At 47.3% G+C, this 16,346-nt stretch overlaps 1 protein-coding gene across 1 annotated transcript in view; it reads left to right on the plus strand.

Annotated features, from left to right (window-relative positions):
• Positions 1 to 10,906, plus strand: part of LOC309400393 (uncharacterized protein) — a 91,666-nt gene extending 80,760 nt beyond the window's left edge. The window contains exon 2 of the transcript XR_014176650.1: positions 9,214 to 10,906. The gene's annotated coding sequence lies outside the window, so the exon portion shown is untranslated. The remainder of the gene's footprint in view (positions 1 to 9,213) is intronic.
• Positions 10,907 to 16,346: the final 5,440 nt, after the last annotated feature.

The following is a 16,346-nucleotide window of genomic DNA, read 5'->3' on the forward strand; positions in this document are numbered from 1 at the left end:
TTTTTCATGGAGGCCCATGAAATGATCATCAGGGACGATCCTGTGTCAACTTCCAGCTCGCAAGGAGAGCCCTCCAAGAGGACTGTGACTTTCAGCTTTTTAGGCCGCTTGGTGCGGACCTGACTTATTGTGGTGAGATAGGTTCGCAATTCCTCTCTCTGGGTCAACTCTATCTCTGCATCGGTATCCTGGCAATACTCTCGTTGAGCGTCCTGGTAGAACGCTCTCTCAGCTCTTTGTGTGTAATCTCTCTGGGAATACGCCCTTTCAGCTCTTTGGGAATTGTCTCTCTGGGTAAACTCTCGTGTGTTTCTCTCTGGGCGCCCTTTTTGATTTCGCCAAGTCCCTGGGTTGGACTTCTGTTGGCGGTACATTGGAGGCTGCCGTGAGGAGGCAGGGACTTCGCTCCGGCACACTCGTGCGATGTGCCCAAGTTTGTCGCAGTGCGAACAAATAATGTTCCTGAACCGACAGGTAGACCGGGGGTGGTTCCCTCCGCAGCTTGCGCAGGGTGGCAAACGGAATCCGGGTCTCCCCCCAGGCCTCATGTGACTGCTCCGCATCAGGTGACTTTCCTCGAACTCGGGATCCTCGAAGTCTGGATTGGTGTCCTCGTAGTGGACTCTGGCGTGTCTGGGTGCTGGCTGGCTCGCGTTGAACCCGCGTTGTATGGTTTCCGACGATCTTTCCGCTGATTCGGACGCCCTTGCTTCGTTTAGCGCTATTTGTAGGGTTAAGTTTGGATTTGCCAACAGCCTTTTTTGTAGCGAAATGTCCTTTAACCCACAAACAAGTCTTGCCAGGATTTGCTCGTCCAGATCCCTGAACTCGCAGTGAGTCGCTGCTTTACGTAGGGCTGCAACATATTGGTTGATTGATTCTCCCGCCTTCTGGTTCCGCGTGTTGAATTCCTGGCGGCAAACGTGGCGGGAAGGTTTTGGCGCGTAATGAGTTTGCAGAGTCTGTTGTAGCGCCGTCCATGATACCGCTTGTATCGGTGTAGGCTCGGAGAGGTCTCTGGCCGTGTTGAAAACTTCTCGTCCACAGTAGCTGAGGAAGATGTTCTTCTTTCGGGAATCGGTTATTCCCGTGTATTCATTTGCTTCGAGAAAACACTTGAAACGAATCATGTATGCCTCCCATTGGTCGTTCATCGGGTCGACCGGAGCGGGAGGAGTGTGCATCGCCATCTTCTCTGCGTTGAATTTGCTGCGCTGCGATGGCCTGAGATGGCTGCCGGAATTTCTGCCGAATTCCTGGGCTGGATCGAATCCTGGGATTCTGGAGGTAGCTTCTTCGTCCTATCTGTCTCTCGATCCCATCCTCGTCGCCAATGTTAGATTCGGGCAACGAGAGAACAGACTCCGGACACGTAGTGACTTAACAGCTCTTTATTAGTAGTAGTAGTGATCCAGCTTGCTCTGTGGTCTGAGGGTTCCCCTTTTATAGGGATCGGGTACGCCTCTCGACCAATCAGAGCGATACCTGTTTCCCGCCGTAGCGGCGGACCAGAGAGGAGACTTACCACGATATATGTTAATATCTAACACTAACCCTGGGAGTAATAATCGGCGCTTCTACAATATGGAGCAGGCCTTCTCACAGGTCCTACAATTACCAACAGTAGACGCCCCCATTGCCCTTCTTGCTAATGCATCTACCGTAGTCTCAGGAGATGTGGCTGACAAGCTAAAGCCCGAGGACAAGCGTGCGGAGCTTACTCTCCGTAAGAGTTTTATAAAGTTCTTGAAAAGGGGAGCCTCTCCAGACCCACAAAAAGAAGTCTCTCCAAGCACTTTGGTGGGTCTCGCAACAACAAGGGAGTTAATATATCCCAGGAAAGCGCCCAACTGGAAGCCATGAATCAAGTTACTGGATTGGAGGGGGAAGAGAGGCAAGAAATGAGTTTATTTTCAAAAATGGCCCAGAGTTAAATGGAGTGGTGACAGCTGATTGGCCAAAAGTTTGACAAGGTAGCACATGCTGCCTGGGGATAGATAAGACTTGAAGGAGGTGGTAGAGGACACTGACTTCATGCTCATTTCCAGGGTGGGAACATCCAGCTCTAGATTTTTAATAGCTCCCTCCTGAAAATCCTAGCATTAAAAAAAGGGCTGTGTCTCCAAACCCCAATTTGGTGTCCTTTCTCTTCTACTTCCTGCTTTGCAAGAGAAACAGAACCGAAGAAAGGGATCTCCCCACTTAGGAAATGCACAGAGGCCTCCACTTAAATGTTGGGTTAGTGCAGTGCTTCTCAATTATTTTCTGTCATGCCCCCCCTAGGAAGAAGAAAACATTTCGCGCCCCCCCCCCGCGCGACTGTAAATAGTATAATTTGTCTATAAAATTGTTATAAGTACACCTCTGCATAACATAGCACACCGGTCTTTCCTCGTCTCCCACCGTAGTCACATGCTTTCTTTCCTCTTTCCCTCTTACTTGTCTATCCTTCCTTCCTGCCTCCCTTCCAGTTCCCTCCTTCCTCTTTCCCCCTGCCTGCCTGCCTTCTTTCCCTCCTGCTTATCTATGCTTCCTTCCTTCCTTGCACCTCCCTCCCTTCTGCCTGCCTGCCTTCTTTCCTCTTTCCCTATCCTCCTATCCTTCCTTTCTCCCTCCCTCCTTCCCTGCCTCCCTTCCAGTTCCATTCTTCCCTCCTTCCTTCTGCCTCCTTCCTGCCTGCTTGCCTTCTTTCCTCTTTCCCTCTTACTTGTCTATCCTTCCTTCCACCCTCCCTTCCTCCTTCCCTTCCTTCCTGCCTCCCTTCCAGTTCCCTCCTTCCTCTTTCCCCCTGCCTGCCTGCCTTCTTTCCCTCCTGCTTATCTATGCTTCCTTCCTTCCTTGCACCTCCCTCCCTTCTGCCTGCCTGCCTTCTTTCCTCTTTCCCTATCCTCCTATCCTTCCTTTCTCCCTCCCTCCTTCCCTGCCTCCCTTCCAGTTCCATTCTTCCCTCCTTCCTTCTGCCTCCTTCCTGCCTGCTTGCCTTCTTTCCTCTTTCCCTCTTACTTGTCTATCCTTCCTTCCACCCTCCCTTCCTCCTTCCCTTCCTTCCTGCCTCCCTTCCAGTTCCCTCCTTCCTCTTTCCCCCTGCCTGCCTGCCTTCTTTCCCTCCTGCTTATCTATGCTTCCTTCCTTCCTTGCACCTCCCTCCCTTCTGCCTGCCTGCCTTCTTTCCTCTTTCCCTATCCTCCTATCCTTCCTTTCTCCCTCCCTCCTTCCCTGCCTCCCTTCCAGTTCCATTCTTCCCTCCTTCCTTCTGCCTCCTTCCTGCCTGCTTGCCTTCTTTCCTCTTTCCCTCTTGCTTGTATATCCTTACTCCCTCCTCCCCTTCTTCCCTCCCTCCCTGCCAGCAGCTCCTCCAGCATCCCAGCTGGAAGCAGCAGCACAACAGTCGCCGTTACCAGGGGCGAAGGGGTGGCGGTGGCAAGATCGGGCGACCGCCGCCCCTTTGTCCCTTCCCCAACAGCGGCTGTTGCGCTTCCGCTTCCAGACGGAATGCTGGCGGGGAGGCGAGCTACCTGCATAAAGACGCCGCCGAGGGCATGGCAGAATATATCCCGGCTTGAAGTGGCAGCGCTGGGGACTGCTCAGAGACTCATCAGAGCCGCGGGCTGGAGCTGTGCAAAAAGTCTGCTTGGGCTGGGGGGGGGGGAAGGGAGGGAAGCCTGGGACAGCCATGCTTCCCTCCCTCCCACCCCCGCCCGAGCAGGCTTCCTGCACAGCTCCAGCCCGCGGCTCCAATGAAAATCCACAGTCCGAAGTGCTGCCACTTCCAGGCGGGATATATTATGCCTCGCCCACGCCGCCGCCGCCGTTGCACCCAGATGGAAAGGGAGCCTTCGCGCCCCCCTTTACGGAGCCTCGCGCCCCCCCAGGGGGGCGCGCCCCACTATTTGAGAACCGCTGGGTTAGTGGTAGTGTGGGAAGGGAACCACACCAAGACAGTATAGTCACAAGGAAAACAAGACCAGAAACCTCTAAAGCAATATCACCAAACAGAACCAGACCAGAAGCCTCTAGGAAAACTAGAAACAGCACCCAAAAGCAAAATACCCCAAAGAAATTGAAGAATAGGGAAACTAGAAACTGCTAAAGAAATTAAAAGCTTAAAAACATTAGAATAGGAAGACATTGAAGCAGATATCTCAAAAGAACCAAACCAGAATAATTAAAGAAGCAAGGCACATGAGAAAAGAAACATTTAAAATACCAAAAATCATTACAAATTACAAACAATACACAGGACATGCAGGATGGGAGTGTAGGAAGTTAAAACCCATTCCTCTCCTAGAAAAATGAAATATCCTGGGAAATATTGAAAAAGGCAGAATATTATATTTCTGGATAAGAAATGGAGAAACATGTTTTTAGGCATGAAATAGCTCCCACCTTTGCCAATTGCCTGAGCCAGTCTATTCTACATAACAAATATCTCCCCCTTCAGCTCCAGGGTGATGGGATTAAGGCATGGTAGTATTAGCCCTTTACCTATCTCACCACAGGGCACCTGTGAAGAAGCAAGGCAACCAAACGTGGACTCAAAAGACACACAACCTACAAAGTTAGCTAAGACCCCCTGCCCCTTGGAGTCTGACAACCAATCAAAATACATTTCGTACACAGGAACAGGAAACACAGATGGGGCCGAACAGAGGGTATAAAAACCTCAGGAACTCTCAGCAAGCCCCTTCTTTCTCCTTTCTTCTTCACCCAACATCTGGAAGCATGTGATCACCTTTTCTGTTCAGGAGCTCAAGCCATGCGGTCCTGTCCACCATTAAGCCATCTTTCCAAGCAGCCTCCATGTTTCCAGTGTCTTTTTCCCCACTTGGAATTGAACCCAGAAGGACATTTCTTCCAACAGGAGGAAGTAAACTCCAAAAGGAGAACAAAGAAAGAATCTGGGACATGGCACCAGGAAGAGATTAGCTCTAAAAATGTGACTTGGGAAATAGCTGACACCAAGTCTGGAGTAACAAACAACGATACTTAAGGCCCATCCACACCCCTCCGCAGATTCAAACATTTACCTCTTCCCCCTCCCACTGAGATCACACCCAGGATGGAGGGAAAAAACAAACAGAGACCAGAATGAGAACTATTAATTATTCATAAAAGTTAGAAGTTGCTTGCATCCCAGGAACACTTGAGCTGAACCACTGTCATTCTTTGCCTTCCTTCAATAAACATTATTGCTTTCTGGCAGCTGGCCTTTCAAGATTCTTTTCAGTGTCTACAGAAGGTTTTTTTTCCCAGCCAGGAATGAATCAGGAATTTTCTTCCAACATTATTCCTCGACTTACAACAGTTCATTTAAGTGACCGTTCAAAGTGACAACGGCACTGAAAAAAGTGACTTATGACCATTTTTCAGAGTTATGACCTTTGCAGCATCCCCATTATCATGTGATAAACATTCATATGCTTGGCAATGGGTTCATGCTGAGGCACTTAAAATGGGTGGACTTCAACTCCCAGAATTCATGCTGGCTGGGGAATTCTGGGAGTTGAAGTCCACCCATCTTAAAGTGGCACAGGTTGAAAAATGCTACACTAGACTTTTCTTCTAAGAATTTGAAAACCTGGCCCTTGGGCTGCCTATTGTAGGAAGTTAGCACCCACCCCCTCTCCTAGGAAAATGAGATATTTTAGGAAATATTACAAAGGCAGAATATTTCCCCCTAAAAGGGAGGCAGAAACTCACCCCCACACACACCTTTGTCAATGGGCCATTAAGGCCTGAGCCAGTCTGTTCTACATAACAGATCTACCTCCTTCAGGCTGAGCCATAATAGGAATCCCAAAGCCCTTTCAGCACATCATCACCCAGCAACAGCTCAACCAAGCTTGGGACTCAAAAGACAACCTACCGAGTTGCCCCTGCATAGCCCCATGGGAGTCTGACAACCAATCAGAATACAAGCTCAAATTCAAAACCCCAGAGAGGGCATGAAACCCAGGGACTCTTAGCATCTCGGCCCTTTTTTTCTTCAAGATCTTCAAGGCATGTGATCCGCCTTTTTCCCTCAAACCATGTGATCCTGTCCACCATTAAAACCATCTTTCCAAGCAGTCTCCATGTTTCCAGTGTCTTTCTCCCCACTTGGAACTGAACCCAGAAGGACATTTCTTCCAACACTATCATATTTAGGAACGACCCAGATGACAATCTCATCAGTAGGTTGTGATTTAGCTTCATCAAGTTTATTAAAATGTTCCATTCTGAGAGCAGTTGGGTGGAAAATGTTAGAACCAATATGTTAAAACCATATTTAAGACTTCAGGAGAAATTGCCTGACTGCCGGGAAAATTAAACTACTTTACCCCAAGGAATATATGTAATTAACTCTTGCCGCTTAGGCTTGGAGCTGTAAGCCACATCCGGAAAGCACTGCAATGGAGAGAAGTGGCTGGGGTCAACCCTAGCTTTGCTGTCCATTGCGGCTAGGAATCGGCCAGCTGGACCTCTGTGCTACGCCGGATTGATGAGGACACATCTCCATTAAAGCGGGCCCAGCCAGTCGCCGGCATCCCCCTTCCCACTGGGCATGCGAGCACTTATGGTGAGGAGGAGGAAGAGAGGTGCTTGTGGTAGGCAGAGGCTCAGCGGGTGGTGAGCGCTTTGCAGCTCCTGAGGTGGGTTGAGCCTCCCCGCTCGCAACATCTTCGCCTGAGGGCATCGTTGGTGTTGTGGCCCAGCAGCGGCCAGCTGAGCTGTTGGTGGACTCTGACATCCCAGACCATTATGGGACTGCTCTGGAGGATGAGGAAGACTCTGGAGGGTGTTTGGCGTCAGAGCAGGAACTAGAGAGGCCTGTTGGCCACCAGGTGGCATCTGAGTCAGGGAACAGTGAGGAGGAACAGAGGGAGGTTGTCCCTGATGTGTGTGTACGTAGAGCTGAGAAGAGAAAGGAACAGCTGTGGAGAAGACGTCATAGAAGGAAGTAAGGACAGCTGGCTAAGGGTGTGGCCCCTCCCAAAGAGTTTATAGGTGGAGCGACAGGAGGGGAATCTTTGCAGGAAACAACAGTCCATTTTACGAGCCGTTGAGAAAGCCTTCTCTAGGTTTTATCTTGGGTTTTTGAAGATAACTTTCTAGGCTCCTAGCCAAGGGGTGGCTTTATCTATGTAATTAGTCGTGGCAGACAGCCAAGCCTGTGTCTGCATATTCATTGGAATTACAGGACAGAACAATTTGCAGCCACTTCCTGCGGCTCAGGAGGTCCGTGCTCTCCCCGCTGCTGCTCAGACTCCTCAATGAGTGGAGGCAGGAGGAGGACATGACACGGGTTTCGTTTGTTACCTGTGCACGCCAGGCGGTGAGCAGCCGAGCGAGGAAGCCAGCGATCTGCCGGCTGCCTCTAATCTGCCTGCCCACTCCCAGCTCCTGCGCCCTCTAATGTGCCTCTGTTGCAGAAAATCAAGAGATAGGACTGCGAGATCAAGATAAGCTTTATTTTGGCCAAAAGGTCCAGACAGAGATAACAATTTCTAACATCTGGACAAAAACCTATAGAAAAGACAGTAAGCTTTATACCTTTCTAAGAGCAACGTACACGGAAATGCTTAACTCCACTTCTTATTGGTTACCTTGAGGGAAGAGCCTTATAAGTAGAGAGGGTCTTACTTCTCCTTTTGTCTTGGGCCATAGGTACTGACTACGTGTCTCTAAGCGAACTTTAGCTGAACCTTGTGGTTTTGTGAGAACTATTGAATTCTGCGGTTAGGCACTCACTTCCTGTTCTTTTGCAAGCTGCAAACTCTGCGTATGTGGCCTTTTAATAAAGAAGGAAAGGGGCCCCAAGATGCTGTCCAGCCTGACCCAGTAAGTTCACTCTTAATGTCCAAATCTCACTTTACGTCCTACTTTACCTGCACGCCTCTCCTGGCCAACGGTGCTCGCGAGTAAACTGCAGCTAGGAATCTCAAATACGGCCGAGAATGAACGTTTTTGTTGTAGCCGCTGGCTGGAGCTACTAAACAGGCGGCGAAGCTAAGTGCCTGAAGGATCCCATCCCGTCACTGGAGGCCAGGCAACTCAGCGATTGGCGAATGGCCAGGCTCCTCGAGAAATGAGCCAGGATTGGGTGAACTTTCCTCCCTCTCTCCCACCCTTTCCTTCCTGTTGTCGTCGTCCCCCCCCTCAACTCGCTCGCCGGATTTATAAACACAGGCGTGGCCTCCGGGCTGCAAAGTTGAATGCTTCGATTTCTTCTAGGAAATGTATGGCTTTTCCACACCCTAAATCCTCCATCAGTTTATTTTTGGGAGTTTTTCCCCCTCCCCCCACGCTGTCAGAGTCCCAAAAAAATTTGCCACCATTTCGGTGGGCGTGGCTAGGTGGTGGGCGTCATGTGACTGGGCATGAGTGATGTCAAGTTGGCCACGCCCACTCAGTCACATGCCCCCACCTAGCTGCGCCCACAGAACCAGTAGTAAAAAATTTTGAAACCCACCCCTGATATATATGTTGTCTAAAAAATAAATAAAAAATAAAAGTGTACCCCTGTGGCAGACATGGGAACTGCAGGTAACTTTGAAGAAGCTGCCATTCGCTGGATAACAGCTAACACTTGTCATGTTTTTCCCCAGTTTAAGCAGCTTCTAATGATTTTCACGTCTTGTACCATTAATAGAGACAGGTATGAGCAATCTATCAGAATGGTGGATACAGTCCACCTTGCCTAAATTGTCAGAACAGAGAGAAACAGATGTTGGATTATGTTGTGTTATACATAACTTGGGGGGGGGGGGGATGGTGAAATTTATTTTTTTTACACTGTGTATAACCTGGGCGAGTTTATAAAGTTATAAGAACACCAGGAGGCAGCATGTGACCTGTTTTCTCCTATTATTGGGACTCATTCATCAGATGTATACAACCAGATTTGAGGACAGCCACCTGTCTGAAATATTATGGAGTCTCCTGCTTGAGCAGAGGGTTGGACTAGAAGGCCTTCAAGGTCCCGTTCAGCTCTATTCTGATTGATTTGAGCCTCAGAGAAAGATTTGGCTACTTGAGTTTTATGAGTCTCAATATAGACTTGGAACTACATACCCACTGCCCCCTTTTGGTCTTTTTGGCCATGGCTCTCATCCAAGTGAACACCAACCACTCAACCACTGGGCTGTATTTATTGATCAAGCTATAATATCACCTTTCATTCAGAAGCCCAAAGCAGCATACATACAGCTCTTTCCTCCTGTTTTCTTGCAGAACAACCACCAGAGTAGATGGTTGGGCTGAGAGTGACTGGTGCATGGCAGAAGGTGGACTCCTAATCCAACCTACCCCTCAACCCCACTGGCTTTCATCTTGCTCTAATGCCAGCTAGGAGACCCATAAAGCTCCTGAATCTTTCCTGCACCTATTGGTCATCTTGGTTGTTCAAGCTTGATGATGATCAATGTTTCTTGAAGAACTGGATTGAGGAGAAGACTACCTTAAGACCGATCTGAATTTGACTAAAGCAACCACGAGTCTTGCAGTATTATAAAAATATAATGATTCTGATATAATGTGTGATTGATTGCCATCAACTCATCCAGAGAGATCTCAGGCCAATATTCCAGCAATGAATTAAAATAGACAACCTTCCACAAAAATTAGGCCTTCAAAAATGTGTTTTGCTTGATTCTTAGTTGTTTCTCCTAGCACTCAGAAACCTCACAGAAAATGTAGAAAGACACAACTGGACATGGGGCACAAGTTCAACCATTATTTGTGACAACAGGTGTACGATGGAGAAGACAGCTGCCTACAAGACAACAAGACCACCTTGTCCATTAGGCTCAATATTGTCCAGATAGGAAGGTGGCATCTCAGCAAGATTTCAGAAGGAACCTTTCTCCAGCCTTACCTGGAGATAACAGAAACTAAACCTTGGACCTTTTGCCGTCAAGTATGCCCTCTTCTACCAAACTACCTTAGTTCATGTCCCATTTGAGCAGGTTTCTAGAACCTCATCCTGCAAAGTCAGGTCTCCCAGAGATCATTGGCTTGTAGCTTGTCACCAAAAGACCTTTGTCTTGTGGTAGGATACCAATTTGATATTGCAAAGGAAACAAGTGCTTCTGAAAATTAGAAAGGTATGCTGCTGCTGACTTTTCTTAGAGATTTCCTTCTTAACAAAAACAGAAGTCATTCTGCCTCTATTTCCTCCTTGAGAGCTGAAGAAACAAACTCCTGAGAGATAATTCTCCATTTTGGTTGGTCTTATCACCACTATTATGGCACTTAGTGGCCATCAGACTTGTTCTTAGCCTGTCTCAGGGCTGAGGGGAAAAAATTGAACTCTGGGCCAGTGCTAACAGACAATATGAGGCAGCCAACTAGTACAGATAATCTTGGACTTAGAGCCACAATTGAGCCCAAAATTTCTGTTGCTAAGCAAAACAGTTAAGTGTGTTTTGTCCCATTTTATCACCTTTCTAGCCACTGTTGTTAAGTGCAGCCGAGGTAAGGGCAGCCGAGATGATTATAGGAAGCTCACTTCCTGTTATTCAGGATACTGCTTATAAGTGCTGTGCGCTTAGAGCTCAAAGCATTGTTAGAGACCACACCCACCCACTTTATGGTCTGTTTCTGTTGCTCTCCTCTGGGAGGAGGTTTTGAAGTATTTCTAGCAGGACTACAGGATTCTGTAAGTTTTGTTCCCTATTCCATCCGTCTGGTAAACTCGCAAGATTCATTTTTCTCTCCATGTACATGTATACGTCCAAACTAGACTGTGTTGTTTCTGTGTCATATATGTGGGTATATGCATACTTTTGTATTTATTCATTCTGTCATGTTTATGTAGTGTATATTGGAGGTGGTGACCCTTTGAGAGCTGTATGCAATGAAATTTCATTTTAATGTATGTCAATTAGTGTACATTCAACGTGACAATAAAGTTATTCTAAGTGAATCACTGCAGTTGTTATGTTAGTAACACCATTGTTAAGTGAATCTGGCTTCCTCATGGACTTTGCTTGTCAGGTCGCAAAAGGTGATCTCATGACCCACACTGCAACAGTCTGAATTTTTATTGCATGACCATGGGGATGCTGCAACAGTTGTGTGAAAAACAATAAATCACTTTTTTCAGTGTCCTTATTTTGAACTGTCCTTAAACAGATGATTGTAAGTCAAGGACACCTGTAGCTAATTTTGAGTTTTCTGAAATGTAGCAATTTTTTCTACAGATAGTCCTCGACTGACAACCAAAATTGAGCCCTCAATTTCTGCGGTTAAGCAAGACATTTGTTATGTGAGTTTTGCCCCATTTTACGACCTTTCTTGCCACAGTTGTTAAGTGAATCACTGTAGTTGATAAGTTAGTAACATGGTTTTGAAGTGAATTTGATTTCCCCATGGACTTTGCTTGTCAGAAGTTCGCAAAAGGGGAACAATGACCCCAGGACGCAGCAACGGTCATAAGTATGGATGGTTGCCAAACATCTGGATTTTGATCACATGATCATGGGGATGCTGCAAAGGTCATAAGTCACTTTTTCAGTGCCATTGTAACTTTGAATGGTCACTAAATGAACTGTTGTAAGTCGAGGACTACCTGTACTGGGTTGGAATTGTACTGCCAAGGAAGTGTTAGCCGGTGCTAAGCTAGAAGGTGGCTCCTTTGCTACCACGACTACATTATAAACCAGAATAGAAGAATTCTCACATCTCCTCTTTGGCTTAGTCTTAAATGTGCCGCAATTTAAGCAGCTTTGCCTTAATCTGGGAAAGGAGGAAAAAATGCTGTAACAGAATAATAGAATTGGAAGGGACCTTGGAGGTCTTCTACTCCAACCCCCTGCTCAGGCAGGAAACCCTATACCTATATCATTTCAGACAAGTGGTTATCCAGTCTCTTGCTATCTTAAAACTAGAAGCTGTTCCACAATAGTTGCCCACTCTCTTCTTAAAAACTTCCAGTGTTGGAGCATTCGCAACTTCTGGAGGCAAGTTGTTCCACTGATTCATTGTTCTTACTGTCAGGAAATTTCTCCTTAGTTCTAGGTTGCTTCTCTCCTTGATTAGTTTCCACCCATTGCTTCTTGTTCTACCCTCAGGTGCTTTGGAGAATAGTTTGGCCTTCTCTTCTTTATGTCAGCCCCTCAAATATTGGAACACTGCTATCATGTCACACATACACCCCGTCCTTTTCTGTAGACTAGCCATATCCAATTCCTGCAACTGTTCTTCACGTTTTAGCTTCCAATCCCCTAATCATCTTTGTTGCTCTTTTCTGCACTCTTTCTAGACTTGAGTCTCAACATTTTTTTTTACATTGTGGCAACCAAAACTGGACGCAGTATTCCCAGTGGGGTCTTACCAAGGCATTATAAAGCGGTAATAACAGTGGTGATCTTGATTCTATCCCACTATTAATGCAGCCTAGGACTTCAAGCATATCTGATCCAGCCTTGTTCTGAATGCCTCTACATCTATAAATGGACTGAGAAAGGTCACTGCTTGTAAAATTATGCATTACAGCTGTGCAAATCTCTTCCACAAAGTCCTGCACAATGGATTGGAAACAAGTCTTTGAAAGAAGTAGCCCCATTTCTTTTCCTTCAGAGTTGCATACAGTGGTTGCCTCCCAAGATGCTCCTGGCTGTGCATGTGCTCACACAGCTGCTTTGCTTTCTTTTTCTTCCTTAGCAACATGGGTCATTGTTTTTTCTTTTATTTTGGCTAATCCCCCCCTCCCCCCAAATCTTCTAGTGAGGTAGATTAAATATTTCTTTTTTCTTGCACTGCTGCATTGGATTAATCCTAACTATCTTGGAGCTGATCTTCCACATCTCACATGTAAGGAGGAAAGGGCAACTGCAAATGATAGTAACAAGCCAAGCCTTGCCAAAGCATCACACCACTAATACAGTAGTGAAAAATTTAAAGAGGATTATTGCTATGTTTAATCCCTTTCAACTAGAATCTTGGTTTTTTGGCACACTTGCAACCATTTCTATGTTGGCCACAACTGCACCATCTGTTCTCACCCATAGAGCATAGAATAAAGGGACCTTGGAGGTCATCTAGTTCAGCCCCCTGGTTTAAGGCAGGAGAACTTTTACCATCCTGGACAAAAGGCTCCAGTCAATCAATCAATCAACTAACAATCAATACATCCAGTTTTGCATCCAATTTTGGTCACATTACAATAAAGATGTTGAGACTTTGGAAAAAATGCAGAGAAGAGCAACTAAGATGATTAATGGCCTGGAGAATAAAACATATGAAGAACGGCTGCAGGATTTGGGTTTGGCTAGTCTAGAGAAAAGGAGGACCAGGGGTGACATGATAGCAGCATTCCAGTATTTGAGGGGCTGCCACAAAGAAGGGGGGGGGGTCAACTTTTTTTTCCAAATCACCAGAGGGCAGGACAAGAAGCAATGGATGGAAACTAATCGAGGAGAGAAGCAACCTGGAACTAAGGAGGAACTTCCTAACAGTGAGTATTAACCAGTGGAACAGCTTGCCTTCAGAAGTTGTGGGTGCTTCATCACTGCAGGATTTTAAGGGACTGAAAAACCTCGTCTGGAATGGTATAGGGTCTCCTGCTTGAGGAGATTGGCTAGACCTCCAAGGTTCCTTCCAGCTCTAATCTATTCTAAAAATACAAGCCAGGTTCTGCTAAGGCTTATAATTGGGGTGGATGGTAGGGAAACATTTCAAACTGGGTTTTGCTAATTTAACTTTCAATTGGACTCTAGATCCTCTTAGTGACTCTGGACAAGGAGTATTCAGTGTTAGAACTCTTTCATTCATTCTTTGGACCCAAGTGCTGGGACAAAAATGAACATGATCAGAAACTGGCCTCAATATGAACAGGCAAGGATTTTTCGTTTTCCACTAAAACCTTGGCTAATTCAATGTAGAGGCAATGTAGACAAGTGAAAATGTCAAAATACCAGTAGTTGTGTCCTTTGGGGAACCTAGTCAGATATTTGGATCTCAAGACATTTTATTTATGGGACCAAATCACAAATGACGTGGAGGGTGTTGCTGGTACACAATCTAATCAAGTCTGTAAGTGTCAGCCTCTGCTTTGCTGCTCGCTTTCGGCTGCCATTGAAACGGGGAGGGGGGGAGATATATGGTATTTGGGAGGGGAAGCTTAAGCACAGGAGTGAATGAAGAAGGGAGTCATTTTCTCACCATCCACTGTGCATGCTGCAGATAGTGGAATTGCCGCCAAGGCCAACCGTCCGGCATACCAACCTGATGATAGGTTTTGAAACTGCAGCCCACATGACACCTGTGGGGTGTGGGGATTGGACTGGGGGTTGGGATCGCTAGGGGGAGGGAATTGGGTCACATATTGATATCTATGATTGCGCGCGCTTTTGCCTCAGATCTTGCTTTGCTAGCTGCTTTCTACTCATAACCAGCAAAAGTACTCTTAATTCTGAAAAATGGAGTTGAGTGGTTTCTTTCTTGGTTACTGATGGAGGCTGCCCTGACATTAAGCAAGATCTCAGTTTCGCATTCAACCCGGAGTTAACACCTTCCGAGGGGAGTGCAATAAAATTTCAAACTTCAAAAGAATGTCCCACCCAGGCAGCGACCACGAGGAAGACATGGGAGCAACTGCATCTTCTTGCCCTCTGGAAACGGAGAGAATGGCTGGATTACACTTGGAAGAACAATCCGTTCACCCCAGATGGACATTGGGAGTGGGGCAGAAGTATGATCCCGAGGAAACTCCGTTTGGGGTCACCACAAGGAGACAGAGGCGACCAGCAGCTAAGTGGCAGGGGGTCGAGGAGGAGAACCTTATGATGTCTGAGGCCGTGAAACTCTTCAAAGAGGCGTGGGAGAGACGACGCTTACGTCAGAGTGATCCTGGAAGAGAAGACCTTCTCCCAGAAACAGAGGAGAGAGCTGCAGAGGGTCTGTTCTGCCCGAGAGAGACTGGGGCCGGGGATGGGGTTGATGAGCAGGACGAACGAGCCCCAACCCCAGTAGCAGCAGCCGCCAGAGCCATCCCAAGAGGGGGAGGGGGTCCCCGCAGACGGCGGATGGCCGAAGTTCCTCCACTTGGAACGAAATTCGTTGGGGAGGCAAAAGATTTAGGATTTTTCCTGTTTCACGTGTGGAATTACATGCGTCAGTTTGGCTAGGATTTGCCTACAGAAGAAGCCAAGGTAAGAATTGTTACCCTGGCATTAGAAGATAGGGCAGCTGCCTGGATGGTTGCTCTGCATAATGCAAATTCCCCCCTACTGAGAGATTACAATTGGTTCATGGCTGCCCTGAGGAAACGCTTTGATGATCCTCTCAGAGCGAAAAGCCAGAACAAAATTTAAAACCCTCATCCAGGGAAACAGGCCAGTTGCTGAATATACACAAGAATTTCGAGAATTGTCTGTTTATATGAGGGGTTGGTCCGAACAAGTCCTGTTGGATGGCTTCATGGATGGTCTGAACAAAGATATATACCAGAACTGTGTAAACGGGGGGGGGGGGGGGGGGGCGCACATTGCAGGACTGGTATGAATTGGCAGCAGATGTAGAAATTGATTTGGCCCAAGACAAGTACCATGATGACAGTGAAAAAGAGAAAGCTACTCCCCCCCCCCCAGGCCCCCCAAAGAGTTCCAAAAGGAGGGAAAAGTTGGTCTACTAGCAAGCCCCGAGTCATCACCTGTTTCCGTTGTGGGAAGGAGGGGCACATCGCAGCAAACTGCCGCACCAAGATGGGAACAAAACCTACTACTGGGGGACAGAGGAAACCAGACAAACAACCCGGGAAAAGAAGGGAAACCCCCATGAAAGGGGTGGAGCCGACTACGCAGTTCCGTCCCACCCTAAGGGAGGGGGAACCATCCTCCTCATCGGAAGAAAGTGAAACCGAATCTGACGACGAACGCCTGGTAAGTTCCCAATCGGGCCCCATGACTATCCCAGTAGAATTAAAAGTGCCCTCTACTGGAGCGCAAGAGAAAATGCTGGCCCTCTTAGATTCAGGATGCACATGTTGCATCGTTAGTCCTGAGGTGGTGGAAAAACTGCGGCTGAAATTGAGAACTTTAAAAGTCCCCATTGCTTTTTGCCAGCTGGATGGCTCTATAGCTGGGGGGAGCCCTGCCCATTTTGTAACTGAGCCAATAGACATGTGGATGGGAACTCACCAAGAAACTATAAGTTTTATTGTCACCCCAGGAATGGATCGGCCTCTCATACTAGGGTTACCTTGGTTACGGAAGTGGAACCCACGCATCAATTGGCGAAAAGGATGGCTGCGCATCCCATCCGCAACACCTCCCGAGGGTGAAGGGGGGGTTCCAAAGCCCATTAACACTAAACCTAACCTAGCGGCCACAGGACAAGAGAAAATTGAGGGGAGGAGAAAATCC

The sequence above is a fragment of the Natrix helvetica genome, assembly GCF_964273705.1.
Source record: "Natrix helvetica genome assembly, chromosome: W".
In the NCBI taxonomy this organism is placed as follows: Eukaryota; Metazoa; Chordata; class Lepidosauria; order Squamata; family Natricidae; genus Natrix; species Natrix helvetica.